This window comes from Nomascus leucogenys, chromosome 15, assembly GCF_006542625.1.
Source record: "Nomascus leucogenys isolate Asia chromosome 15, Asia_NLE_v1, whole genome shotgun sequence".
Classification (NCBI taxonomy): Eukaryota; Metazoa; Chordata; class Mammalia; order Primates; family Hylobatidae; genus Nomascus; species Nomascus leucogenys.
In genome coordinates, this window is record NC_044395.1 from 45,899,012 (window position 1) to 45,926,609 (window position 27,598).

The 27,598-nt window shown below is 39.4% G+C and overlaps 2 pseudogenes; both read right to left on the minus strand.

Annotated features, from left to right (window-relative positions):
- Nucleotides 1-27,598, minus strand: part of LOC100607680 — a 137,880-nt pseudogene that overhangs the window by 86,669 nt on the left and 23,613 nt on the right.
- On the minus strand, nucleotides 18,892-20,089 carry LOC105739140 (annotated as a pseudogene).

The following is a 27,598-nucleotide window of genomic DNA, read 5'->3' on the forward strand; positions in this document are numbered from 1 at the left end:
TGAGTTTATGATTTAAATACATTACTTTCTGTATTTTTTGTTTAGGTTTAATTCTGTTTGTTTTAAATACTCAACTCATATGGCATGTCCTTTTTCAAAACTATTGTTTACTGACACATAAAATTGTGCCTTGAAATTTATTTTTCTTTTTGTTCTCTGATGTCTGTTTTATTGTGTATTTTTTAATGTCTTAAGCTAAATGCTTAGTTTATTTTTAATTTGGAGAGCAAGAACAAAGCAGTCGATACCACAAATGTGTCTGTAATTATAACCCTTCTGTATACATAGATTTATTTTGATAAAGTTTACACACTATAAAAACACAAGCGTATTACAAAAATATGGAAATAGTAGCAGGAAAAAGTATATGGCATTTCTATTACCTAGAACCCCAATGTTGATGTCTTTCTTTGACATAGTTGTTATCATATAGCCTGTTAAATTGCATACTCTTCTAAATAATTCATATATTTTTTTCTATCCCTATCTTGGATTTGGGGCTCATTTTATGATTGTTATTCTTTTATCTTTCAATAAATACTCAAATTGCTTATGTTATGTTTTGAATTTTATTTATATTTCATGACCTATTATATATGTTTCTTTCTACTACTCACCACTAATCATTTTATTTCATGATCTCCCCATGGTTGAACTATTTAATTTGCTTTATCTCTTAATTGACTAGCAATTAAGCAACTTTTTCAGGAAAAACATGTGGATAACAAATTTGTGATAAATTCTATAACTGAGATCTTACTGCTGCTTTCACTAATGATAACACCTTGGCTGAGTCTAGATTTTCTGAGTCACATTTTCCCCAAAGTTATAGACATTGCTCCATTGTCTTCTGGCATTTAGTATTGCTGGGAATTCTAATGTCCATTTTGCCTTTGAGGGTTAAATTAGTTTTTCTATCCAGATGCTTGGTAATTTCCTTGCTTTATCCTTAAAAATTTGTCAGGGTAGATCTAATTATTGATCTCTCTTTTTTATTTTCTCTGGTACAGAATAAGTATTCTATCTGCCAGTCTATATCTTTCTTTTCTTTTTTTTTTTTTTTTTTGAGACAGAGTCTCACTCTGTCTCTAGGGCTGGAGGGCAATGGTGCAATCTCAGCTCACTGCAACCTCCACCTTCCAGGTTCAAATGGTTCTCCTGCCTCAGCCTCCCGAATAGCTGGAATTACAGGCGCCCACCACTACACCCAGCTAATTTTTTGTATTTTTAGTAGAGATGGGGTTTCACCATGTTGGCCAGGCTGGTCTCGAACTCCTGACCTCATGATCCGTCCACCTCGGCCTCCCAAAGTGCTGGGATTACAGGCGTGAGCCTCCGCACCCGGCCCAGTCTACATCTTTCTGTAATCCAGAAACTTGCTTTTGTTTGTATTGTTTTCTTATGGTATGTTTAATCAATTTGGTTGCTTCTAATCTAGCCTTTAATTATTTAGGAACAATTGTCTGCATGTTAGAGCTCAATCCTGTCCAACCTCCCATCATCTCATTGCTCTGTTATCTTTTTCCATTGCATTTCAGGAGAATTTCTCATGTTTACCTTTTCCATCACTCATCCCATTCTCCCCAGTTTTAATACATTTCTTTACTACATATAATGCATTTTTAGATTCCTCACATTTCATCCTTCTTCAGCAATCTCCCTTTGACTTTTTGCCTGCAGTCTCATTCAATATTTTTAATTTGCTTTTACTTCTTACTTTGTATTATATACTTCCTTACACAAAGCACATTGTTATCAGAAATATTTATTTTTTTCTATAGAAAACACACTTTTAAAATAAGTATTTTTTTCTCTGCCTCTTGAATACTATGTTCTCCATTTATGTTGTAGAATCTTTTCAGAAACCTTAAGTTTCTTTGTTCATTGCTGAACAAAGAGCAGTCTATCTAGGCTGGTGTTTTCCACAAAATAGGGTGGGTGGGTGGGTTTTCTGTCACTCCCTTCACCATCTACCCTAATGTTCTTAGATACCTCCTCTCTGGTTAATATAAATTCATATAGAGTGGTCAAGAGAAGTAGGAAGGGAGCTGGAACCATGGGTAGTCCCCAGCAGGAAAAACTTCTAATTTTCCATATAAACATTTTATGAATTGACCCAACCTCCATTCCAGGAAGAATGGCCAGTCCTTTGTATGCCATTGCCTGTTCCATCAGAGAAAAGCCTGAATGCAGGGCCTGCTTTGACTTCAGTGTAACTATATTTCTGGGCCTCCTAGTGACACTTTTAAGCCATCAGTAGTTGTGAAAGTAAACCAGGTGGAAACCCCTACAGGTTGTCCTAACCCCCAACTCGATTCTTGTCACTTTCTCGGGAAGTGAAATTGCAAGTTCATTTGGGTATATTCCTTCAGTATGATCCCATCTGCACTATATCAGGTGGAAACTCTTCAAAGTTTGCAACATGAAGATGGAACACCTCCCTGGCCTCCAACACGAATTTAGTTGCTCCACATTTTAAAATTTTGCAGTGATTTCAATTGGGATTGTGAAGGTGGGGGTATATCTAAATACCAATGCTCAAGTTATAATCTCACTCCAAATTCTTATTTTTTTTCCTCTCACTTCATTTTTTTATAAATTTATGTTCCTATGGATACTGTGTTTATATAGGTGTATCTTATTTTAAGAAAACTCAAGTTATACAAACCTGAATCTCATTTAGCATGTTGAACATAAGAGATGATCAATAAAGGTAAATTGCATAAATGAATAACAAAAAAGATAAATTACAGAGGGATGACTTCCAAATAATTTTTTGTATTACAAAAATATCATAAACCTATTTATAATTGATATTCAAATTTTCATGACTAAATCTATGGTTTAAGATAAAATGCACCTGTATGGGCAATATAAGCATTCATGAAATTTAGTTTTACTTGCCTGCATAAGACATGATTTTATGATGCATAAAAATGGAAAGGGAAAGGGAAGTGGCTAGAGTGCTAGAATGTTCGTGTAGCTTTATCACTAATTAACTACATCACTGGTACAAACCACTTAAGCTCTTTGTTCACTGATTAACCTTTCAGCAAAAACTAGAAAATCAACACTTGCTAACCACAGTAATAACCACAGCACTATTTAAAGAATTAAGAAAATTAGGTATATATAACAGAGTTTTGGAGAGAAAATGTATGTATAAAAATACTGAATAATATATAAATCAGTGTAGGATGCAAAGCTGGAAGCTTGAAAATACTATCAAAACCATATCTAAAATAGTCTTCACATCCTGATGGAGTCTATTGTGCAAGCAATTAAAAAACACTTGATATTACTAAGAGAAGAGATTCCAAACCACTGTTTAAAATCAGACTTCCTTGAAAAATGATACTAGGACTAGAAGAAAGGGGGTCACCCTATCCCACAGAAATCATATTGCTAATCATGGAGTTTTATAAACTGAATCAAGAAAACTGACATTCAGTATGAAAAATACAAAAGAAAAACACCTATCATATAAAAGATTACATATATGTCCCCTATATATATACATATATGATTGTTCCTTTTATAATATTTTTATCATACACACACACACACACAGAAACACATATGTATGTATATATGTAGGTTCAGTACCCCATATCTGAAATTCTTGAGACCAGAGTGTTTCAGATGTTTTTCAGATTTTGGAATATTTGCATATATTTAATGAGATATCCTGGGTGGGACACAAGTCTAAATAAGAAATTCATTTATGTTCCATACACACCTTATACACATAGCCTAAAGATAATTTAACATACTATTTTTAATGATTTTGCACATGAAACCAAGTTGTGTACATTGAACCATCAGAAAGCAAAGGTGTCGCTATCTCAGCCCCTCATATGGACAATCTGTGGTTATTTGGCATAATCATCATTCCTGACTGAATTTATATGCTTTGGATAAGCAATAATTTTCTTACACTTATTCACATGTGATATGATTTGGATCTGTGTACCCACCCAAATCTCATGTCAAATTGTAATTCCCAATGTTGGAGGTGGGTCCTGATGGGAGGTGATTGGACCAAGGGGGTGTATTTCCCCCTTGGTACTGTCCTCACTATAGTGAGTTCTCATGAGATCCGGTTGTTTAAAGGTTTGTGGCACCTCCCCACTCTTTCTTTTCTTCCTGCTCCAGCCATGTGAAGTTCCTCACTCCCCCTTTGCCTTCTACCATGATTGGAAGCTTCCTGAGGCCTCCTTAGTAGCAGATGTGCCATGCTTCCTGTACAGCCTGTAGAACCATGAACCAACTAAACTTCTTTATAAATTACCTAGTCTCAGGTATTTCTTTTTCTTTCTTTTTTCTTTTTTTTGAGACAGAGTCTCGCTCTGTCGCCCAGGCTGGAGTGCAGAAGTGGTACGATCTCGGCTCACTGCAACCTCCACCTCCCAGGTTCAAGCAGTTCCCCTGCCTCAGTCTCCTGAGTAGCTGGGATTACAGGCACTTGCCACCATGCCCAGCTAATTTATACACTCTAGTTTTTTAGGTGAGAAGAAACACCAGAAGCAGTTGAGGGACCAGGAAGTAGGTTCTCTGGAGATGAGGAGGCATTCTGCTGGATGGCTTTCTTAAATGTTTCCTCCAGAGTTATCAGTCTCATTAACAGAGGTTTTTGTCTTATAAGTGCCCCTGATTTTATCAACTGACATGATTTCTTGTTCTGTTATGAATGCATATGGCTCTAGTCATCCAATAATCCCATCACAATTTCACCACATCATCTATAGGCACTTTTTACAGTTAGCAATGTCATCTTCATAATCACCTTGATTTAGAACCATTTCAGCTATTATAGGTTGGTGCAAAAATAATTACGTTTTTGCCAATGAAAGTAATGGCAAAATTTTTCCCATTTCTTTGATTGTTTCATAATCAGCATACCATTAAATGGCACTGTTCACTGTGACACTGATGGGCTCGTTCTTTCAATACATGTTTGAAACCTTCGTTTTTAGCTTTATGCAGTGTTTTTCTATTTTTCATTAACCTCTATACATCACTTTTGTATAGAACTTCAACTGTTTATCATCCTGTTTCTTCAGGTCAGATATAGTGGTCATTCCAACACCATACTCTCCTGTAAGATGCTTCACAATTACACTGCTGTCCAGTTTCTCCCGCAGCTTGACTTTCTATGCTATCAATACACATAAACCCTTCCTCTTACCCATAGGGCTATCTTCAGATCTATTTGGCATTTTCAACAATATTTTTACACCACAGAGCAGAGAATAAGCAAAAATACACAATAAGTAATGCGCGAAGGTCTTGGTCCTACACGGTGAATTGTGGGGAATGTGCCATTGGCATATCCAGCCTGCATATGTGCCATTTTATTACACTTTGTAGTCATGCTTGTTTGGGGAATCTGGGCATGTGCAAATAATCTATACTGTAGGTGAAGGGGGTTGGAAGGGCTTTTTCTTCCCTTGGGATGCTGAATAAACTGTGTTGTGCACTTGTGTTTTGACTGTGACCCATCACATGAGGGCAGGTGTGGAATTTTCGACTTGTGGCATCACGTCAGCACTCAAAAAGTTTTCAGATTTGGTATATTCAACGTGTGTGTGTGTGTGTGTGTGTGTAAAATTCGCAGGAGTAATGTGAGAACCAAGGCAAAAACACTCCTTCATGCCATCATTTTGCATCATTTTGCAATATTATGTATTTTTTAAAAGCTGGATTCCATGCAAAAGAGTCAGAAGAAAGATGCTTGGTGTGATGCCCTTTATGTTCTTCTCCAATCCAAAGAATTTGTTCTATAATTCTAGTAATTACCCAATAAATTGGACCTCCCAGTACATTGGATGATTTTAATGATCCCAAAGTATGTTATTTATTTCCCACAAATGCATCAACAACCAAGGTCACAAAATGGGTACTTCATACTGAAAGACTCCCTTACTAATGGAAAATAATACAAACCAAACCAGCCACAGAATAGCTGTTAAGTTCAAAGCTCTGTGCTGTGGATCCAACACTCAATAAGACAATCTCGGGGTGGAGCCAAGATGGCTGAATAGGAACAGCTCCGGTCTACAGCTCTTAGCCTGAGCGACACAGAAGACAGGTGATTTCTGCATTTCCATTTGAGGTACCGAGTTCATCTCACTAGGCAGTGCCAAACAGTGGGTGCAGGTCAGTCGGTGCAGTGCACTGTGCTCAAGCCGAAGCAGGGCGAGGCATTGCCTCACTCAGGAAGTGCAAGGGGTCAGGGAGTTCCCTTTCCTAGTCAAAGAAAGGGGTAACACATGGCACCTGGAAAATCGGGTCAGTCCCACCCTAATACTGTGCTTTTCCAACAGGCCTGGAAAACGGCACACTAGGAGATTGTGTCCGGCACCTGGCTCTGAGGGTCCAATGCCCATGGAGTCTCGCTGATTGCTAGCACAGCAGTCTGAGATCAAACTGCAAGGCAGCAGCCAGGCTGGGGGAGGGGCGCCCACCATTGCCCAGGCTTCCTTAGGTAAACAAAGCAGCCAGGAAGCTCGAACTGGGTGGAGCCCACCACAGCTCAAGGAGGCCTGCCTGCTTCTGTAGGCTCCACCTCTGGAGGCAGGGCACAGACAAACAAAAACTCAGCAGGAACCTCTACAGACTTAAATGTCCCTGTCTGACTGACAGCTTTGAAGAGAGTAGTGGTTCTCCCAGCACGCAGCTGGAGACCTGAGAATGGGCAGACTGCCTCCTAAAGTGGGTCCCTGACCCCCAAGCAGCCTAACTGGGAGGCATCCCCCAGTAGGGACAGACTGACACCTCACTTGGCCGGGTAATCCTCTGAGACAAAACTTCCAGAGGAACTATCAGACAGCTGAATTTGTGGTCTCACAAAAATCCGCTGTTCTGCAGCCACCGCTGCTGACACCTAGCCAAACAGGGTCTGGAGTGGACCTCTAGCAAACTCCAACAGACCTGCAGCTGAGGGTCCTGTCTGGTAGAAGGAAAACTAACAAACAGAAAGGACATCCACACCAAAAACCCATCTGCACATCACCATCATCAAAGACCAAAAGTAGATAAAACCACAAAGGTGGGGAAAAAACAGAGCAGAAAAACTGGAAACTCTAAAAAGCAGAGCACCTCTCCTCCTCCAAAGGAATGCAGTTCCTCACCAGCAATGGAACAAAGCTGGATGGAGAATGACTTTGATGAGTTGAGAGAAGAAGCCTTCAGACAATCAAACTATTTCAAGCTACGGGAGGAAATTCAAAACAATAGCAAAGAAGTTAAAAACTTTGAAAAAAAATTGGACAAATTGAAAACTAGAATAACCAATGGAGAGAAGGGCTTAAAGGAGCTGATGGAGCTGAAAGCCAAGTATCAAGAACTACACAAAGATTGCAGAAGCCTTGGTAGACGATGCAATCAACTGGAAGAAAGGGTATCGCTGACGGAAGATGAAATGAATGAAATGAAGTGAGAAGGGAAGTTTAGAGAAAAAAGAATAAAAAGAAATGAACAAAGCCTCCAAGAAATTTGGGACTATGTGAAAAGACCAAACCTACATGTGATTGGTGTACCTGAAAATGACGGGGAGAATGGAACCAAGTTGGAAAACACTCTGCAAGATATTATCCAGGAGAACTTCCCCAATCTAGCAAGGTAGGCCAACATTCAGATTCAGGAAATACACAGAACGCCACAAAGATACTCCTGGAGAAGAGCAACTCCAAGACACATAATTGTCAGATTCACCAAAGTTGAAATGAAGGAAAAAATGTTAAGGGCAGCCAGAGAGAAAGGTCGGGTAACCCACAAAGGGAAGCCCATCATACTAACAGCTGATCTCTCAGCAGAAACTCTACAAGCCAGAAGAGAGTGGGGGCCGATATTCAATATTCTTAAAGAAAAGAATTTTCAACCCAGAATTTCATATCCAGCCAAAATAAGCTTCATAAGTGAAGGAGAAATAAAATACTTTACAGACAAGCAAACGCTGAGTGATTTTGTCACCACCAGGCCTGCCTTAAAAGAGCTCCTGAAGGAAGCACTAAACATGGAAAGGAACAACCAGTACCAGCCACTGCAAAAACATGCCAAATTGTAACGACCATCAAGGCTAGGAAGAAACTGCATCAACTAATGAGCAAAATAACCAACTAACATCATAATGACAGGATCAGATTCACACATAACAATATTAACCTTAGATGTAAATGGGCTAAATGCTCCAATTAAAAGACACAGACTGGCAAACTGGATAAGGAGTCAAGACCCATCAGTGTGCTGTATTCAGGAAACCCATCTCACGTGCAGAGACACACATAGACTCAAAATAAAGGGATGGAGGAAGATCTATCAAGCAAATGGAAAACAAAAAAAGGCAGGGGTTGCCATCCTAGGCTCTGATAAAATAGATTTTAAACCAACAAAGATCAAAAGAGACAAAGAAGGCCATTACATAATGGTAAAGGGATCAATTCAACAAGAAGAGCTAACTATCCTAAATATATATGCACCCAACACAGGAGCACCCAGATTCATAAAGCAAGTCCTGAGTGACCTACAAAGGGACTTAAACTCCCATACAATAATAATGGGAGATTTTAACACCCCACTGTCAACATTAGACAGATCAACAAGACAGAAAGTTAATAAAGATATCCAGGAATTGAACTCAGCTCTGCACAAAGTGGACCTAATAGACATCTACAGAACTCTCCACCCCAAATCAACAGAATATACATTTTTTTCAGCACCACACCACACCTATTCCAAAATTGACCACACAGTTGGAAGTAAAGCTCTCCTCAGCAAATGTAAAAGAATAGAAATTATAACAAACTCTCTCTCCGACCACAGTGCAATCAAACTAGAACTCAGGATTAAGAAACTCACTCAAAACCACTCAACTACATGGAAACTGAACAACCTGCTCCTGAATGACTACTGGGTACATAATGAAATGAAGGCAGAAATAAAGATGTTCTTTGAAACCAATGAGAACAAGACACAACATACCAGAATGTCTGGGACACATTCAAAGCAGTGTGCAGAGGGAAATTTATAGCACTAAATGCCCACAAGAGAAAGCAGGAAAGATCCAAAATTGACACCCTAACATCACAATTAAAACAACTAGAAAAGCAAGAGCAAACACATTCAAAAGCTAGCAGAAGGCTAGTAATAACTAAAATCAGAGCAGAACTGAAGGAAATAGAGATACAAAAAAGCCTTCAAAAAATTAATGAATCCAGGAGCTGGTTTTTTGAGAAGATCAACAAAATTGATAGACAGCTAGCAAGACTAATAAAGAAGAAAACAGAGAAGAATCAAATAGATGCAATAAGAAATGAAAAAGGGGATATCACCAGCGATCCCACAGAAATACAATCTACCATCAGAGAATACTACAAACACCTCTATGCAAATAAACTAGAAAATCTAGAAGAAATGGATAAATTCCTCGACAAATACACCCTCCCAAGACTAAACCAGGAAGAAGTTGAATCTCTGAATAGACCAATAACAGGCTCGGAAATTGTGGCAATAATCAATAGCTTACCAACCAAAAAGAGTCCAGGACCTGATGGATTCACAGCAGAATTCTACCAGAGGTACAAGGAGGAACTGGTACCATTCCTTCTGAAACTATTCCAATTGATAGAAAAAGAGGGAATCCTCCCTAACACATTTTATGAAGCCAGCATCGTCCTGCTACCAAAGCCTGGCAGAGACATAACCAAAAAAGGGAATTTCAGACCAATATCCTTGATAAACATTGATGAAAAAATCCTCAATAAAATACTGGCAAACCGAATCCAGCAGCACATCAAAAAGCTCATACATCATGATCAAGTGGGCTTCATCCCTAGGATGCAAGGCTAGTTCAACATACGCAAATCAATAAATGTAATCCAGTGTATAAACAGAACCAAAGACAAAAACCACATGATTATCTCAATAGATGCAGAAAAGGCATTTGACAAAATTCAACAAACATTCATGCTAAAAACTCTCAATAAATTGGGTATTGATGGGATGTATCTCAAAATAATAAGAGCAATCTATGACAAACCCACAGCCAATATCATACTGAATGGGCAAAAACTTGAAGCATTCCCTTTGAAAACTGACACAAGACAGGGATGCCCTCTCTCACCACTCCTATTCAACATAGTGCTGGAAGTTCTGGCCAGGGCAATCAGGCAGGAGAAGGAAATAAAGGGTATTCAATTAGGAAAAGAGGAAGCCAAATTGTCCCTGTTTGCAAGATGACATGATTGTATATCTAGAAAACGCCATCGTCTCAGCCCAAAATCTCCTTAAGCTTATTAGCAACTTCAGCAAAGTCTCAGGATACAAAATCAATGTACAAAAGTCACAAGCATTCTTGTACACCAATCACAGACAAACAGAGAGCCAAATCATGAGTGAACTCCCATTCACAATTGCTTCAAAGAGAATAAAATACCTAGGAATCCAACTTACAAGGGATGTGAAGGACCTCTTCAAGGAGAACTACAAACCTCTGCTCAATGAAATAAAAGAGGATACAAATGGAAGAACATTCCATGCTCATGGATTGGAAGAATCAATATCATGAAAATGGCCATACTGCCCAAGGTAATTTATAGATTCAATGCCATCCCCATCAAGCTACCAATGACATTCTTCACAGAATTGGAAAAAACTACTTTAAAGTTCATATGGAACCAAAAGAGAACCCACATAGCCAAGTCAATCCTAAGCCAAAAGAACAAAGCTGGAGGCATCACACTACCTGACTTCAAACTATACTACAAGGCTACAGTAACCAAAACAGCATGGTACTGGTACCACAACAGAGACATAGATCAATGGAACAGAACAGAGCCCTCAGAAATGATGCCACAGATCTACAACTCTCTGATCTTTGACAAACCTGACAAAAACAAGAAATGGGGAAAGGATTCCCTATTTAATAAATGGTGCTGTGAAAACTGGCTAGCCATATGTAGAAAGCTGAAACTGGATCCCTTCCTTACACCTTCTACAAAAATTAATTCAAGATGGATTAAAGACTTAAATGTTAGACCTAAAACCATTAAAATCCTACAAGAAAACCTAGGCAATACCATTCGGGACATAGGTGTGGGCAAGGACTTCATGTCTAAAACACCAAAAGCAATGGCAACAAAAGCCAAAATTGAAGAATGGGATCTAATTAAACTAAAAAGCTTCTGCACAGCAAAAGAAACTACCATCAGAATGAACAGGCAACCTACAGAATTGGAGAAAATTTTTGCAACCTACTCATCTGACAAAGGGCTAATATCCAGAATCTACAATGAACTCAAACAAATTTACAAGAAAAAAACAAACAACCCCATCAAAAAGTGGGCAAAGGACATGAAAAGACACTTCTCAAAAGAAAACATTTATGCAGCCAAAAAACACATGAAAAAATGCTCATCGTCACTGGCCATCAGAGAAATGCAAATCAAAACCACAGTGAGATACCATCTCACACCAGTTAGAATGGCCATCATTAAAAAGTCAGGAAACAACAGGTGCTGGAGAGGATGTGGAGAAATAGGAACACTTTTACACTGTTGGTGGGACTGTAAACTAGTTCAACCATTGTGGAAGTCAGTGTGGCAATTCCTCAGGGATCTAGAACTAGAAATACCATTTGACCCAGCCATCCCATTACTGGGTATATACCCAAAGGACTATAAATCATGCTGCTATAAAGACACATGCACACGTATGTTTATTGTGGCACTATTCACAATAGCAAAGAGCTGGAACCAACCCAAATGTCCAACAACGATAGACTGGATTAAGAAAATGTGGCACATATACACCATGGAATACTATGCAGCCATAAAAAATGATGAGTTCATGTCCTTTGTAGGGACATGGATGAAACTGGAAACCATCATTCTCAGTAAACTATCGCAAGGACAAAAAACCAAACACCGCATGTTCTCATTCATAGATGGGAATTGAACAATGAGAACTCATGGACACAGGAAGGGGAACATCACACTCCAGGGACTGTTGTGTGGTGGGGGGAGGGGGGAGGGACAGCATTAGGAGATATACCTAATGCTAAATGACGAGTTAATGGGTGCAACAAAACAACATGGCACATGGATACATATGTAACAAACCTGCACATTGTGCACATGTACCCTAAAACCTAAAGTATAATAATAAAATAAAATAAAATAAGTTCAAAAAAAAAAAAAGACAATCTCTCCAGCTACAAACAGTACACAGTCAAGTAAGGGGAATAAGACTATATGCAAATAACTGCAAAACAGACTGTGGTACCTCCAAATAATGATAATGCATTGGAGATAAAATCTAAAAGCCATTAGGAAAGACTTAATAATATTGCAGCTCCATATATATTGCCAAGTTGTCTTCCATGTGTCAGGCATTGTGCTAAGCTCTGAGAATTCAAAGCTAAATAAAGTAGCCAGCACTGATTAAGTACTTATAATGGGTCAGGCATTGTATTAACTACTTTTATACTCTTATCTCATTTACTCCTCACAAAACACCAATAAAGTAGGTAATACTGTGATTCTCATTTTATAGAATTCAAGATTTGTGAGGTTAAGTAATCTACCCACAGTCTCAAATTAAAAGAATGAGACAGCTGGGAACACAAGTTGCCCAGCCTCAGAGGCCACAAGCTTAACCACTATGCCCTGAACTGCCACAAAGTCTCCACTCACTCCTGCTCAGTGGAGGACACAGAGAAGAGTAATAAGAGTTTATGAAAATGCTCCAAAAGGAGAGGGAATTGCCAGTCACCTGAAAATATTAAGCAGAAGGCATCATGGTGGAGGTAACCTCCAAAATGGGTCTTCAATGGGCTGAAAGAAGGAGGAAGTGGACAAGAGGGTAAGGGCATTATCTGCAAAGGGGAACAGCATGTGCAAAGTTATGGGAGCATAGGAGTGTTCGGTATGTGGGGTACTGCAAGTCATTTTGTGTGGCTAAGGGTTGAGTGGTGATGGGGGAGCAAAGGAGATGAGACTACAAAGGTACAAGAGCCAAAATACAGGTGGTCCCTAAGCCATGCCAAGGAGGTCAAAGGAGTCTAAACATTTTAGAAAGTTAACTCTGTAGCAGAGTGGGCAGTTGAGAAAGGGAATTATATTGAAGGCAGAGATGCCTTCAATGGAGGCTACTCTCCAGGTGAAGGATGAACTAGGATGGCAGCAGTGGCCATGGAAAGAAGGAGACTGATGAATGGGAGATTTCAGAGGGAGACGAGAGGACTTAGGTCAACTGATTGGCGTTGGGAGAGGGGTGGGTAATGGCAGTTCTCTTATTTGTGCAAGCATACACAAAAATATATAATTTAGTAAGTTAGCATTTAGAAGTAACTCAAATAATAAGCCAGTGTGGCTTAGTCTCAGCATGGTAGTATATTCAAAGAAAAGGCCCAACAACTAATAGCAATTGAAAATCCTGTTTCATCTTCATTTAGACCTCCAAGGAAAATCTAAAGGTGATCCAATTTATGCTCCACATCCACACTTCACCCCCCAAAAAGCCTTTTCTCTCTTTTTCGATTCCCACAAGTTTCACATTTCATCACCATCAGGGCTCTCCCACTCATAGTCTCTCTCCCTCCTATCCCCTTCTTCCTTTCCTATATCCCACAAAGCATAAGAACAACTGAAAAAGTCAGAAGAATCCTTAGAGGATGGAGGTGGAGAAAAGTGGAGTGAGCAAAGACAAATTTTTGTTTAGCAGGCAGGGTATGTGGAAAAGGAGAAAGCTGGGAACACACAATAATATTATCTCCATTACCTACCCATAAGAACCAAAGCTTCAATTCATAAGGCTGACTGTAATAGCCAAGTAGACCAGAATTGAAAATAGTTTTAATATGTAAAACTATTAAAATATAATATTTTTGATATGTAAATATAAATGCAAAAATAAATGCTTTGAAATTCTGAATGAAAAATATCAACAAGTAGAATCAAAGAGAAATGATAAAAAGCATGCAAAACATATTTCATATTTTAAGCCAAAAAAAGTGGGGGAACATGGTAGATTGCAAAGGAAGTACAATTTCATCTAAACATAAAAAGACCTGCATGAAATTTCTAGAACCAGAGGATAATGGTATAAAATCTATGAGTACAGTTACAAATAATAGGCATGTAAATACAATTGTAGCAGCCTATTACTGACTGCTATTAGTTCAGAATAATGAAAAAATAAAATAATTTAAAAGGTAGTTATTTATCACCTTTCCTCCTAAAAGAACATTAAGTAAATTTGCTAAAATAGAAGAGACGTGACAAAATCTTTTGTTTAAACAATATATGATTTTATGAACTACCCTAATTTCAACATAAATGGTGCACAGAACAATTGGAAAGAGCAATACAATGATAGCTTCATAGCTGCTTTTTAGAACTCACTGGGCTCAGTGGCAGCATCTCCAAACTTCTTATTCTAGAAAATCCCAGAATTTTTCCCAAAGAAAAATGCAAGAATCCTGTAGCACAAATGAGCATTGGGATAGTCCCAGTTTATGCTTCACTTCCCCTAGGAAAACTGCTCTCCCCACCCCATGAAAGGAAATAATTCTTCGTGACTACTATGATCTGGGCATTTGACATGCATTACCCATTTGATACTCATGGCAGCTCTAAGGTGGGTTTTGTTATTCCCACTTGACAGGTGAGGGAACTCGGGCTAAGAGAGGTTAAAAACATGGCCAGGATGAAACAGGTAATAGATGGGAAATCCAGGTTCTAAACCTCAGTCTAACTGAAAAGCCTTGTTCTTTCTACTATACCAAAGAGCCTCTCATTAAGGAGGTATTGCAGGCAGGCCATGTTTCCAAAGAACACCCTAGACACTGCACACAGAGTTAATTTCAGACAACACTCCATTTGGAGAGACATATATACCCTGGGTTCAGCCCTAGGGGAAAGGGGAAGGGGAAAGGCCCTAGTAATAATATCAATGATGGGCTGGGCGCAGTGGCTTATGCCTGTAATCCTAGCACTTTGGGAGGCTAAGACAGGAGGATCACGAAGTCAGGAGTTCCAGACCAGCCTGACCAACATGGTGCAACCCCATCTATACTAAAAAAATATATAAAAATTAGCTGGGTGTGGTGGTGTGCACCTGTAATCCCAGCTACCCAGGAGGCTGAAGCAGAAGAATCATTTGAAACCGAGAGGTGGAGGTTCCAGTGAGCTCAACCTCAATAAAGTTGAGCCCACCCATTTTGGCCAGGCGTGGTGGCTCGTGACTGTAATCCCAGCACTTTGGGAGGCTGAGACGGGTGTATCACGAGATCAGTAGTTCAAGACCAGCCTGGCCAACATGGTGAAACCCCATCTCTACTAAAAATACAAAAATTAGCCAGGCATGCTGGCGGGCGTTTGTAATCCCAGCTACTTGGGAGGCTGAGGCAGGAGAATTGCATGAACCCAGGAGGCAGAGGTTGCAGTGAGCAGAGACCATGCCACTGCACTCCAGCCTGGGCAACAGAGTGAGACTCTGTCTCAAAAAAAAAAAAAGGCTCATTTTATTACATATAAATTATACCTCAATAAAGTTGATTTTAAGAATTAAGATGAAGTTTACCTCAATAAATGAGGACTCAAACAGCAAAATCCTAAAGAACACAGTTATTCTGTATTCTGAACATGTGGTGGTTACATGAATCTATATATGGGATAAGATTCCATAGGACTGTTAAACTAAGGGGGAAATAGTGAGTGCATGTAAAAACTGGTGAAATCCAAATAAGTTTTGCGGTTTAGTTAATAGTATTATACTGTAAATCAAAAATGAAATTCTAAGCCCCCTAGCCCTCTGAACAGATCCCTCCTCTAGGCCAAGGACATTCCAAAGTTAGCCTGAAAAACTAGTTTCGGGCCATGATGGGAAGGGAGATGCTGCAAATGAATAATAAACTAACTTGTTTAATCTAAAAAAAAAAAAAAAATCAAGATGACCCAAGGGACCAAATTATATTTTAAAAATTTATTTTTATATTGTTCAAATCATATAGTCACACAGTGCTACATAAATAATCAGCTCATTACAAACTAGATGTCAACTAATGTAAGTGATTAAAATTCAATTGTGCGGTCAGTAGTTTTGATTATAATCATTATGTTTACAATAGATGGAAAAAAAAGAAATATTTTTAAATGAATGCATATCCCATAAGATCAACTTTTATCTTGCCACTTACTATAATTGAGTCATTTGTGAAATAGCAAACAAATTAGGCTAACTAGGAGCTGTTGACAAATGAAAAATGAGAGCAAAATTGTACAGTCTATGTAAATGGGGCTTAACATCCAGACGAAAGTCATATAAAAACATTCAGTCATTTGTATATTTCTAAATATTCCAACATTTTATAAAAGCAGCTAACTATAGATCTTATACAGCCACCTTAGCATAGCATAAACTGCTAAATGCCACATTTCAATTAATAATGAAGTAGTGGGCGCCTGACGTAATTAGAGAGTCCTAGGCCATGAGATCCAGGGTCTGGGCTCAGTTCTAGGATAAACAAGCTGAATTTGACTTTAGTCAAGTTTTAGACATAAATTGCCAGAGGTAAAAAGGGCCTTACAGATCAGCTAGCCAAGTCCTGCATTATAATTAAGGAAACTGAGGCTCAGAGAGGTAAAGTGACTAAGCCACAATCACACATATAGTTAACGGTGGGACCAGAACCAGAATCAGCGCCCCCAACACCCAGTCTCAGACTCTGGTTCCTGCTCCATTTCTCCTTGAGAATGATTCTTCATTTATATGATGAGGACAACCATCTCTATTTGCTTCTTCCTCATGGAGGTACTGGGATGATGACTGGAAATAACGGGCGTGAGTGATGCATTTTGTGACTTGGACAGTGTTCGTGTTCAGTGTTCCATACAGTTATGATTATGGAGTAGTCTTGTTTTTGTCTTGGTCCCATCATAGTCTGCTTTTATTTAAATGAATTCAATGAAATAACTAAGTCTTTGAACGGTGGCTGCAGTATTAAGCAAAATTCTTTTGCCTGTTTTTAGAAATTCTCCCAATGCTATGGGTTTTAAGCAAGTAGTACACACACTGTTTCTCAGTGGAAACAGTATTGGCATTTGAGGTAGAACAATCTTTCCCCAATGTAGGGTTGCTTTCCCCACACTGCAGGATATAAAATATACGCTTGGCCCCTGGATACTCAATGGTAGCAGCACCTCCTGGTCAGGGCTGGCCCTAGGGTGAGGCGATTTAAAACATCAAAATTAATGCAAGCCAGGCGTGGTGGCTCATGCCTGTAATCCCAGCACTTTGGGAGGCTGAGGTGGGTGGATTACCTGAGGTCAGGAGTTCGAGACCAGCCTGACCAATATGGTGAAACTCCATCTCTACTAAAAATACAAAAATTAGCCAGGTGTGGTGGCACATACCTGCAGTCCCAGCTACTCAGGAGGCCGAGACAGGAGAATTGCTTGAACCCAAGAGGCAGAGGTTGCAGTGAGCCAAAATCATGCCACTGCACTCCAGACTGGGTGACAGAGAGAGCCTTCGTCTCAAAAAAAAAAAAAAAAATTATGTTTCGTTCTGAAATTAATATTTGAATGGAAACTGTATTAATAACTCATGGTTTCCTACGGAAGTTTAAGATTCCCCTAGATAATACTCAGATTTAGACAATGCTAGAATAAGACACTGGGTGATTATTTTAAAGTATGAACTACAGGTAAAATCTAAAAGGACATACATAATAAAAAATTTCTGATTTAAAAGACATAGTAAATATAAATGAATTAACTCATACAACCTACTTACACACAAACAAAACTAGAATAAACAACAACTTGTAGGAACCACCTCTAGTTGATTTCACCACTTAACAGGAGCAAGATCTTAGGTGCGTCATTTTGTTTAAGGATGACTTGAAATTTTACAATACTACCTTAGCTCCCACATGTAAGTGCTTTTAAAGCATTATCTCATTTAATTTAATCATAGAACATAATAAAGACCTCAATAAAAGGAGACATATTCCTGTATTAAAAGACAAAAAAAAAAGAAATAAAAACTCAATAATTTTTTCTTATCAACTAGAAGTTGGGGAAAATACAGTGAGAAATAAAATAGAATGGCTTCGCACACATATGAAGGCCCAGATCATGCCTAAATTTCTAGTGATTTAACTTAAGAAGCTCCTTGGCCTGAGAGATTCCTTTATCCCACAACACTCTACTCAGAGGGGGCAGAGAATCCCAGGATACTACCCAAGCCACAGGATAAAAACACAACCTGTCTTCTATCTGGCACCAACAGACTAATATCTATCTAAACACAGGACTTTAAAGTTGGTTAACGAGTATTTTAATTCACTAAAATAAAACTTAGAAATTACATGTTTAGTCTACACAAGTTTAACTTACTTTAGTCACTTAGTGAATTGTGAATTGGCTCCCATTAGTGGTCAGGAGAATGCTTTGTATTTGGTGTAGAAACCAAGTAAATAAAGCTATTATCGCCTTGTGAGTACAATGTTTATTTGTTTGTAAAGTATCAGTTTTATATTTAAGTAAACATTAAAATCTGCGTTGAAGCAGTGAGGCTGCGTCTTTCAACTTTCAACTCCCTGTGCTGGTTAAATGACTGTTTAATCCTGCTGTGCCAAGCTCACTAGAGGGTCACCCCTCACTTTAAAGCCAAGACTGCCACTGTCACTGCTATAGTAAGTCACAGCCAGCCAGGCCTGCTGGCAAAAGGTGATACTACCAGCATTATAAATAAACAGGACTGGTTGTGAGGTAGCCACACAGTTTTAAAGATGCTGTTAATAAACATTACGGACAATTCATCGTGTGGCTAGTTGATAACACTTCAGCTGATTTTTTTTAAGGGATGGAAAAAAATCAGCAAAATAAGGGCACATCTTCAGTTCATTTAGAAGTCAGCATCTAAGGTAAAAGAATTTTCTGTTGGACTTGACACCACTCCCATCCTCTGATACTCTCCTCCTCTCCTCTCAAAGAAGTTAGTCTTTCAGTGAAATATTCTCCATAAAGTCAAATGGGCTCTCTACCCCGAAAACCTTACTAAAACCCAGTTCCAGCCTAAGTCTGCCTGCCACAAACTCAATGCATTGCTTCATTAGAGTGCAATTCATCCCAATGAGCTTCATAGGCAAGGCCTCAGTGAGGAATTCCTGTTCTATCTGAACAGCATTGATAATTGTTTCTCTCACTCTCTCCTCCGATGGTTTGTGCACCAGGTATTTGAACATCAAGCAGCAAAATCACAGTGTAAACCCTCATCTCTGCTAATAAGTTCATTCGAAAACGTGAGGCCAGGCATCAGTCCTCGTTTCTTGAGCCACAATATCGATGCAAAAGAACCGGAAAAGAAGATGCCTTCTACTGCAGCAAAGGCTACAACACGTTCACCATAGATAGCCTCTTTGTCCCCAATCCAGCACAAGGCTCAATCTGCGTTCTTCTTGACGCAAGGCATCGTTTCGATGGCATTAAAGAGAAATTCCCTTTCTTTGGCATCTTTGATGTAAGTGTCAATAAGGAGACTATACATTTCAGAATGTATGTTTTCCATGGCAATTTGGAAGACATAGAAACAGCAGGCTTCTGTAATCTGAACTATTTGGCTAAATCGCTCCACCAAATTTTCATTTACTATGCCATCACTTGCTGCAAAGAAAACCAGAAGACGGGATATAAAATATCTCTCCTCGGGCTTCAGGGATTCCCAGTGCCGAATGTCCTTGGACAGGTCCACCTCCTCGGTGGTCCAGAAGGAAGCCTCTGCCTTTTTATACATCTGCCAGATATCATGGTACTCGATGGGGAAGACGACAAAGTGGCAGGGGTTTCCTCTCAGCAGAGGCTCATCCTCCACGCCGGGGGCAGCTGCTTTAATTTTCGGCTCGAAGGCTCATGAAAGATCCTCCTTGCAGTCTTGCTGGCCAGAACCCGGGTCCCGCTCAGGGCCGGCGGCCTGTTCCCCTTGTCAACAGGCTGGGCCCCTTCAGCGGCGAGAGCTGCGGCTGCCGCGGCTCCGTGATGTGCAGGAGCAGGACGCGGACAGAGAGCATGGTGGCGGCGCGGCAAAGGAGAGTGAGAGGCCGGGACCGGATGGCTGGGACGGGGTGCACCAAAAATGTCTCATTTTTAAGTCAAATGATTAACAGGTGTTGACTTGTTTTTGTTGAACCGCTAATGTAGAAAGCGCTTTATAATTTGCTTGGGGTATTAACCAGGATCTAGTCTGTAGTTCACAGTCTCATCAGAGAACGTAAATATTTCAGTCTCAGTGTCTCATTTAAAGTTCAATGAATATTTAATAGAAGTTGACCAACAAAATAACTGAATTATGTTGCATTTAGTTAGACCTTAAATGAGTAAGCTCTTCATTTTCGCAAGTAGTCTGAAGCTAAAATTATTCCAGATTCACGAAATATTCTACATAACTAATTAAAGGCCTGCAAAATAGGCTTGAAAGGCACATATTAAATATTGAGAAAAACATGAAATGACTTTTTGACTTGAAATGCAAGACAATAGTTTAATATTAATACATTGTGGCCTCTGATACTTACTGAGTAGTGGATTAGTTTAAAATATTGTTGGTACCCTCTTTTTTACATGAGGTAAAAATAGAATCTTTTCTTTGGCCCATGCAAAGTAAACATCCTATAAGATTGAGAGTAACAGAAAACTGTGCATAATCCACCCAAGTCAGTCAGCACAGAATTGTTTTTGAGCTCTGGGTCCAGCAGTGAGCCAGGTACTGAAAATAATCCAAGAAAAGAATATCGGCCCATGTTGAAAGGAGAAATGGTTTCCCAGGAAAGAAGCTTCCCTGTGGTCTGTTAGATCACTGTAAGTGTCAGAACTAGGCTTCAAAAAAAAAATGTGCACTCTAATTGATCTACCCTATCACAGATGATCTACCCTATCACAGATGACATGGGGATGTGTCAATTTGAGGACATTTAAATTAGAATCAAAGTACTGCCAACCAATCCATGTTAAAAGCTGCTAAAAACCACCTGGTAAACTTAGCATGCTATGGTTTCAATTCCTTATCTAGTCCTAAACTATCCTTCAATTACAGGATCTAAAATAATCTAATAACTAGTTCTTTCTGGCGAGCAGAACACTGGGCTGTGATACAGGGCTATCTGATAAACACAGCATATCCATATAGCTGGTCGCCTTTTCTTTCCTTTGATCTTAGCCTTTTTAAAAAAATATTCAAATACACTCCCTTTTCTAACTGCCAATATGTCCATATGTATATGTGTGTGTATGTGTATAGACATATACATTAAAAAATTTCAACTCTTGTCTAATAATGGCATCACTTCCTTTCACTATTCTTCTTGCCATAGCACATTTTAGCCCTTAGGGATGGGGAATCATTACTATGGTTTATTACTAATTAGTATGGAAAAAAGAAAAGAAGGCATTTTTCTATTCCTATTTAAAGCCACATTCAGACTCAAACACAATTGTTTAGTCAATGGCAACTCAAAAGCAAAAGTGACAATCTGACCAGACTCTTAGTGTCTATAGGACAGAGAATCCTGTCCAGTGAAGGAGATGAGAGAAAGGTTAATAAGTATTAGCCAAGAAAGATAAACATTTGGCATTCTGCAACCAACGTGACTGATAAAAAAGAGCAGAGCAAGAATAATTTTTCTTTGTTTAAGATACTTTTGTTCTTGAATTTATCTTTTCAGAAGAACTAACCTTAGTCAAAAGAAGCAAAATTTCACTTAGGAGGAATGCGTTTAAGAGATCCATTGTATAACACAATGACTATAGCTAAAAACAATGTATTGTGCACTTGAAAATTGTAAGACAACAGTGTTTTCACCACAAAAAAAGAGAAGCACATGGGGTAATGCATATGTTAATTAGCTCAATTTAGCCATTCCATAGTGTATATATATTTCAAAACATCATGTTGTACACCATAAATACATACAATTATGTTTGTCAATTTAAACAAATAAAGACAAGGGGAGAAACACTAAAAATAAAACACTAAAAATAAAGGCAATAATAAGTAGAAAAGGCACAAAGCAAAAGAACTAGCCTTAACATTTACACTGAAGACTCCTACTTTCTCAAAACTAAATTATTTAGATCTGTAAAATGCTAAGACTGCATTCTTCCCAGTGTCATGTGACTTACCTGTTTATCAAAGGCTACCCATGATGGTACATCACTTCCATCTCCTTTAGGATATATACTATATTTTGGCTTTATCTTTTGCCCCATAAGTGGTTCTCCTCTAATTCCAGGCTTTCCATCACTCACCAACATCCTAACATTGTTGCAAAAACCCTAATGTTGGGATTTGTGAAACTTCTCCTTTCCCACCTGTGAACATAAGAGACAACATAAAATAGCCAAAGTTACTCTTTATGACTTTTCTAACCTGTTTGTAAAATGTGAACACATTTTATTACCATGTATTTTTCCCTCACAAAATGCAAAAAAAGTGGCAAATAATTATGATAAATCTTTATTCATAAAGTTGTGTCACATTCTTAAATTTAATTCATTTTAATGAATTCAAAACATTGAAAAGCAGTAAACATAAACCTAATGTTACATGCTATATAAAACATTTAAAAATAACTATTACTGCAAGTAAATATTTAGAACATTAGCTTGCTAATTGGTCTTTCCTACTTGTTTGCCAAGAATGCAAACAGCAAAAAAATTAAAAAAAAAAAGAAAGAAAAAACTGCTCTGCTTCAGAATAAAAAAGTGTATGTAACTGTTTTCCACAGAAGTCCAAACATTATTTTCACTAAAACAGAGAACAAAATCTTTTCCTCATTAAAGTAAATGTAACAGGAAATTCTTCAGAGCTGACATTCTCCTTTAATTGCAAAACTTTCACTCCCACCTTTTCTGGTGATCTGGAGAGAGAGGAGAAAGCACAGATACAACTACCAAGGGTTGGCAAGGACACGGCCAACATCAACATTTGTGCACTACTGGTGGGAAGGTAAAGTAGGACAATCACTCTGAGGAGCGATGTGGCAATACGAGCAAAGAGAGAGGCATATATGTCCTATGGCCTAGCCAATCCACTCCTACAGAAGTATCTTGTCTTAGGCACAAGGAAATGCATATCAGACTATTTGTTATAGCATTGTTTGCAAAAGTGAAAAATAGGAAACCACTGAAATGTCTACCCAATAGCAGAAAAGATACATCTCTTTATAACATGGAATATTAATACAGAGTCTAATATTACACATATCAATATAGACAAATCTAGGCAGGGCACAGTGGCTCACACCTGTAATCCCAGCACTTTGGGAGGCTGAGGCGGGAGGATCATCTGAGGTCAAGAGTTTGAGACCAGCCTGGCCAACATGGTGAAACCCCATCTCTACTAAAAAGATAAAAAATTAGCCAGGCATGGTGGTGGACACCTGTAATCCCAGCTACTTGGGAGGCTGAGGCAGGAGAATCATTTGAAGTTGGGAGGCAGAGGTTGCAGTGAGCCAAAATCATGCCATTGCACTCCAGCCTGGGCAACAAAAGCAAAACTCTATCTCAAAAAAACAGACAAACAAACAAAATAGACAAATCTCAAAAACTGTCAGGCAAAAAATATAGGTAGCTGAAGTACACATAAAATTTCACAACACATATATAAAGCTGGAAAATACTCAAAAAATATGGTAAGATTTATGGATAATACATGCATAGAAATGATAAGCAGCAAATTCAAGATTATATAATGTTCATGATAATAAATGAACACTCATATGCCCCACAGCCCTGCATAAAAAATAAACACCTCAGAGAGAACTGAAGCTTCATCTCAGAGCTCACAGCCGTGCCTTCTTCATCCAGAGGTAACCATTTTCCTGAATTTGCTTCTTTAATGTTAGCACATTGCCCAGGACTGTATATAGCCAGGGCAATAGCCTCTTGCAAAACATGATGCCTTGGCAGAAAAGTCTGATAGGGTCAAAAAGACCTCATTTCCTTTTGTGATAAAGGCAGCCTGGAGGAATGAAGAAGGCCTGAGCAGACCTCCCCAGGGGAGCCAGGGCCATAACAGCTGCCCTGGGCAGATAACAGCCCAGCTCTAGGGCTGGGAGAGGAAAGCTAGATGCAATGGTTAGGATGGTGAGCTGTAGCTGGCTCTGCCCCTTAGGGAATCAATTGTCACTACCTCCACCATTCCCTCCACTCTGTCTCTCTGTCTCTCTCTCTCACACATACACACACACTTGCTCACACATACAATCAGATCACCACAAGTCAGTCCCAGATCCCCATAAAACAAAGCAAAATTGGGTTTCAGAAAATGAATCGTGGAATAATATAGAATTTAATAATGATATACTGTCTCCTAAAGCAAGTAACTCCGAGTAATCACAAAGTCACCTCGAACCAACAAATGTTTCTTAAATACTTGCTATAGTCCTAACTTTGTGCCAAATATACGAGTTAAAATAAGCATAAGACTCAGCCCCTGCCCTGAAGAAAAAAACCCACAATCTTGCGGAGGAAGCAAGATTTAGATATATAAAATGATACCGTTTGGATGTTTGTCCTCTCCAAATCTCATGTTGAAATATGATTCTCAATGTTGGAGGTGGGGTCTGGTGGGAGGTGATTGGATCATGAGGGCAGATCTCTCATGAATGGTTTCACACCATCCCCTTAGTGATAAATGGGTTGTCGCTCAGTTAGTTCACATGAGATCTGCTTTTTCAAAAGAGTCTAGGACCTCCCCCTTCTCTCTCTTTCTCCCACTCTCACCATGTGATACACTGGCTCTCCCTTTGCCTTCCACTGTGATTGGAAGCTTTCTGAGGCCCCCATCAGAAGCAGATGCCAACACCACACTTCTTGTACAGCCTGCAGAACCATGAGCCAATTAAGCCTTTTTAAAATAAATTACCCAGCCTCACGTGTTTCTTTATAGCAACACGAGAACAGCCAAATACAGCAAACAACTAGAAAACAGTACAGCTACCATTTTTGACCGCTTACTATGAGCTGGATGCTTTACTAAGGGTTTTATATCTCATTTATTGTCTCATTTCATTATCACAGAACTGTTTTAGCAGTGTTATTACTGCCATTTTTCCAATGAGGAAACCAAGGCAGAGAGAGGGAAACTGGCCCACCCAAGCTTACACAGTAACTAGTGGAGCCTGCATCTGAACCTAAGATCATGTGACCCTAAGCTCTGGTAAGTGTGTGGCTAAGTGTATGGCTGACTAAAGCCATACACTGATGGGCTGGAGCAGTAGTGTTGAGGTTCTGTGGATAACTGGATACTGTCTTGGGCCTGGAGGAATGAGATGAATTAGACAGGAGAGGAGAGGCAAGGATGTTCCAAGCAGGGTTATGAGTGATGTACTGCAGCTGAGCTGACAGCACCTAGGGAGAGGGGCAAATCTAGTAAAAAAGAAAGCCAAGGTCAAGTTTGGAAGGAGAGTGAGCTAGAGTAGAATATGTAAGGAGGACTATATCATGAAAAGCCTCTCATGTAAATATCTTAAAAGTCTCCCTCATCAAGCCACTGGAATATTTACTAAGGCCTAATACTGGCCAGGCCCTATTCTAGAGAGTATGGTATAAAGATGAAGTCACAGCCAGCCTTCCTTCCCCTGAGGAGCTTTCTCCACTACTCACAAGTTTCCTCCATGGATCTAGGTTTCCATAATCACATGGAAAAAGCCCTTGCCACCATTGAAGTCCTCATTCAGCTACCTGTCCCCCAGAATTCCCCTGGTCAAGCTATACCTCTACACAAACCCCTCTCCCCACCAAGGGTCAGCTCATATCCCACTACCTAGTCATCCCTTCTACAAAGATCTAGTGAGCATCCATTGGGTGCTAAGTTGTGAGAGACTTTGGGGACATGGCCTTGGGAAAGCCACAGCTCCCAACCCTAGAATAGAAGCCAGTCACTATGGCTCTGGATTTGGCAATGGGTTTCATACCTGTGGCACCAAAAGCACAAGCAACAAAAGGAAAAATAAATTGGACTTCATCAAAATTAGAACATATAATGTGATGATGCTTCACATTCCCTAGGGTGGCTATAATTTTTTAAAAATGAAAAATAAATGTTGGTGAGGATGTGGAGACACTGGAACTGTCACACCTTGCTGGTGGGGATGTACACTAGTATGGCTGCTGTGGAAAACAGTTTGGCAGTTCCTCATTAAGTTAAACAAGTAGCTGGGATTAGAGGTGCCCACCACTACACATGGCTCTTTTTGTATTTTCAGTAGAGATGGGGTTTCACCACGTTGGCCAGGCTGGTCTCGAACTCCCAGGCTCAAGTAATCCGTCTGCATCAGCCTCCCAAAGTGCTGGGATTATAGGCATAAGACACGGCGCCAGGCACAAAAGACTTTTAAAGAGGCCACTGCCATATCTTAACATGAAGATCTTCAACCAATCTTAAACTGAAACTGATTAAGCAAGCCACAGCATGCCAACTCTTGCACTAACCGTCTCTGCAAACAAACACCCAGGCCTCACTCTTTCCAGGGATGCCACCCTAGTTGGTAATGGAGATGATTTCAGAGGGCACGCAAGAATGTTCATCTTCCTCTGTCCTCTTCCTTTTGAGGAAGGGTAAGTCTCAATTTGGTAGTACTGACTATACCTCCCAAATACTTACCTATAAGAAAGAAAGCAGGCCTCAGGCTCCTAACTTTTTGTAGGCATCAAATCTAAAAACACTGTTTTGTTTTCATTTCTTGTTTTCTTACCATGACATTCCACTTAGATCAAATGATGTGGTTTTCATTTATGGTAAGGATATAAAGTTTCCCTTTTAAATATGTTTTAGTTTTCCAAAAGTGATTCAATTCACAGAGAGATATTAAGTAAATAATGGATCAGTTGGCATGTAGATACACTTTTTAAATTCCAAAGGTAGCATGTATGCTTCTAAAGTTTCACAGCCTCTGACCCTATCAAACAAATGTCACAGGAGTAGATAAGTTTTTATTTATATTTATTTATTTATTTATTTATTTATTTATTTATTTTTATGAGATGGAGTCTCACTCTGTTGTCCAGGCTGGAGGGCAGTGGTGCAATCTCAGCTCATTGCAACCTCTGTCTCCTGGGTTCAAGCGATTCTCCTGCCTCAGCCTCCCAAGTAGCTGGGATTACAGATGCATACCACCACAACCAGCTAATTTTTGTATTTTTCGTAGAGACGGGGTTTCACCATGTTGGCCAGGCTGGTCTTGAACTCTCAGCCTCAGGTGATCCACCCACCCTGGCCTCCCAAAGTGCTGTGATTACAGGTGTGAGACACTGCAACTGGCCTGGAGTAGATAAGTTTAAAGCACCTGGGAGGAGGGCAGGAACTAAGAGACAGAGAATAGTGATCTAGGAAGCAATGTGACCCTCAGGACCTGTGTCACATCCACAGTGTTCAGGAGCCTGGAGCAGAACAAAGGAGAAGGCACTGGGATTAACTGGCAGGCATAACAAAAGGGCTGGGAGTAGACCGAAGATACTTAGAAGGCTCTGGCCAGAAGACAGAGTGAAGTGGTGGGATAAAGCCATGCAACTAAGCAAACAAAAGTGACTGCAGT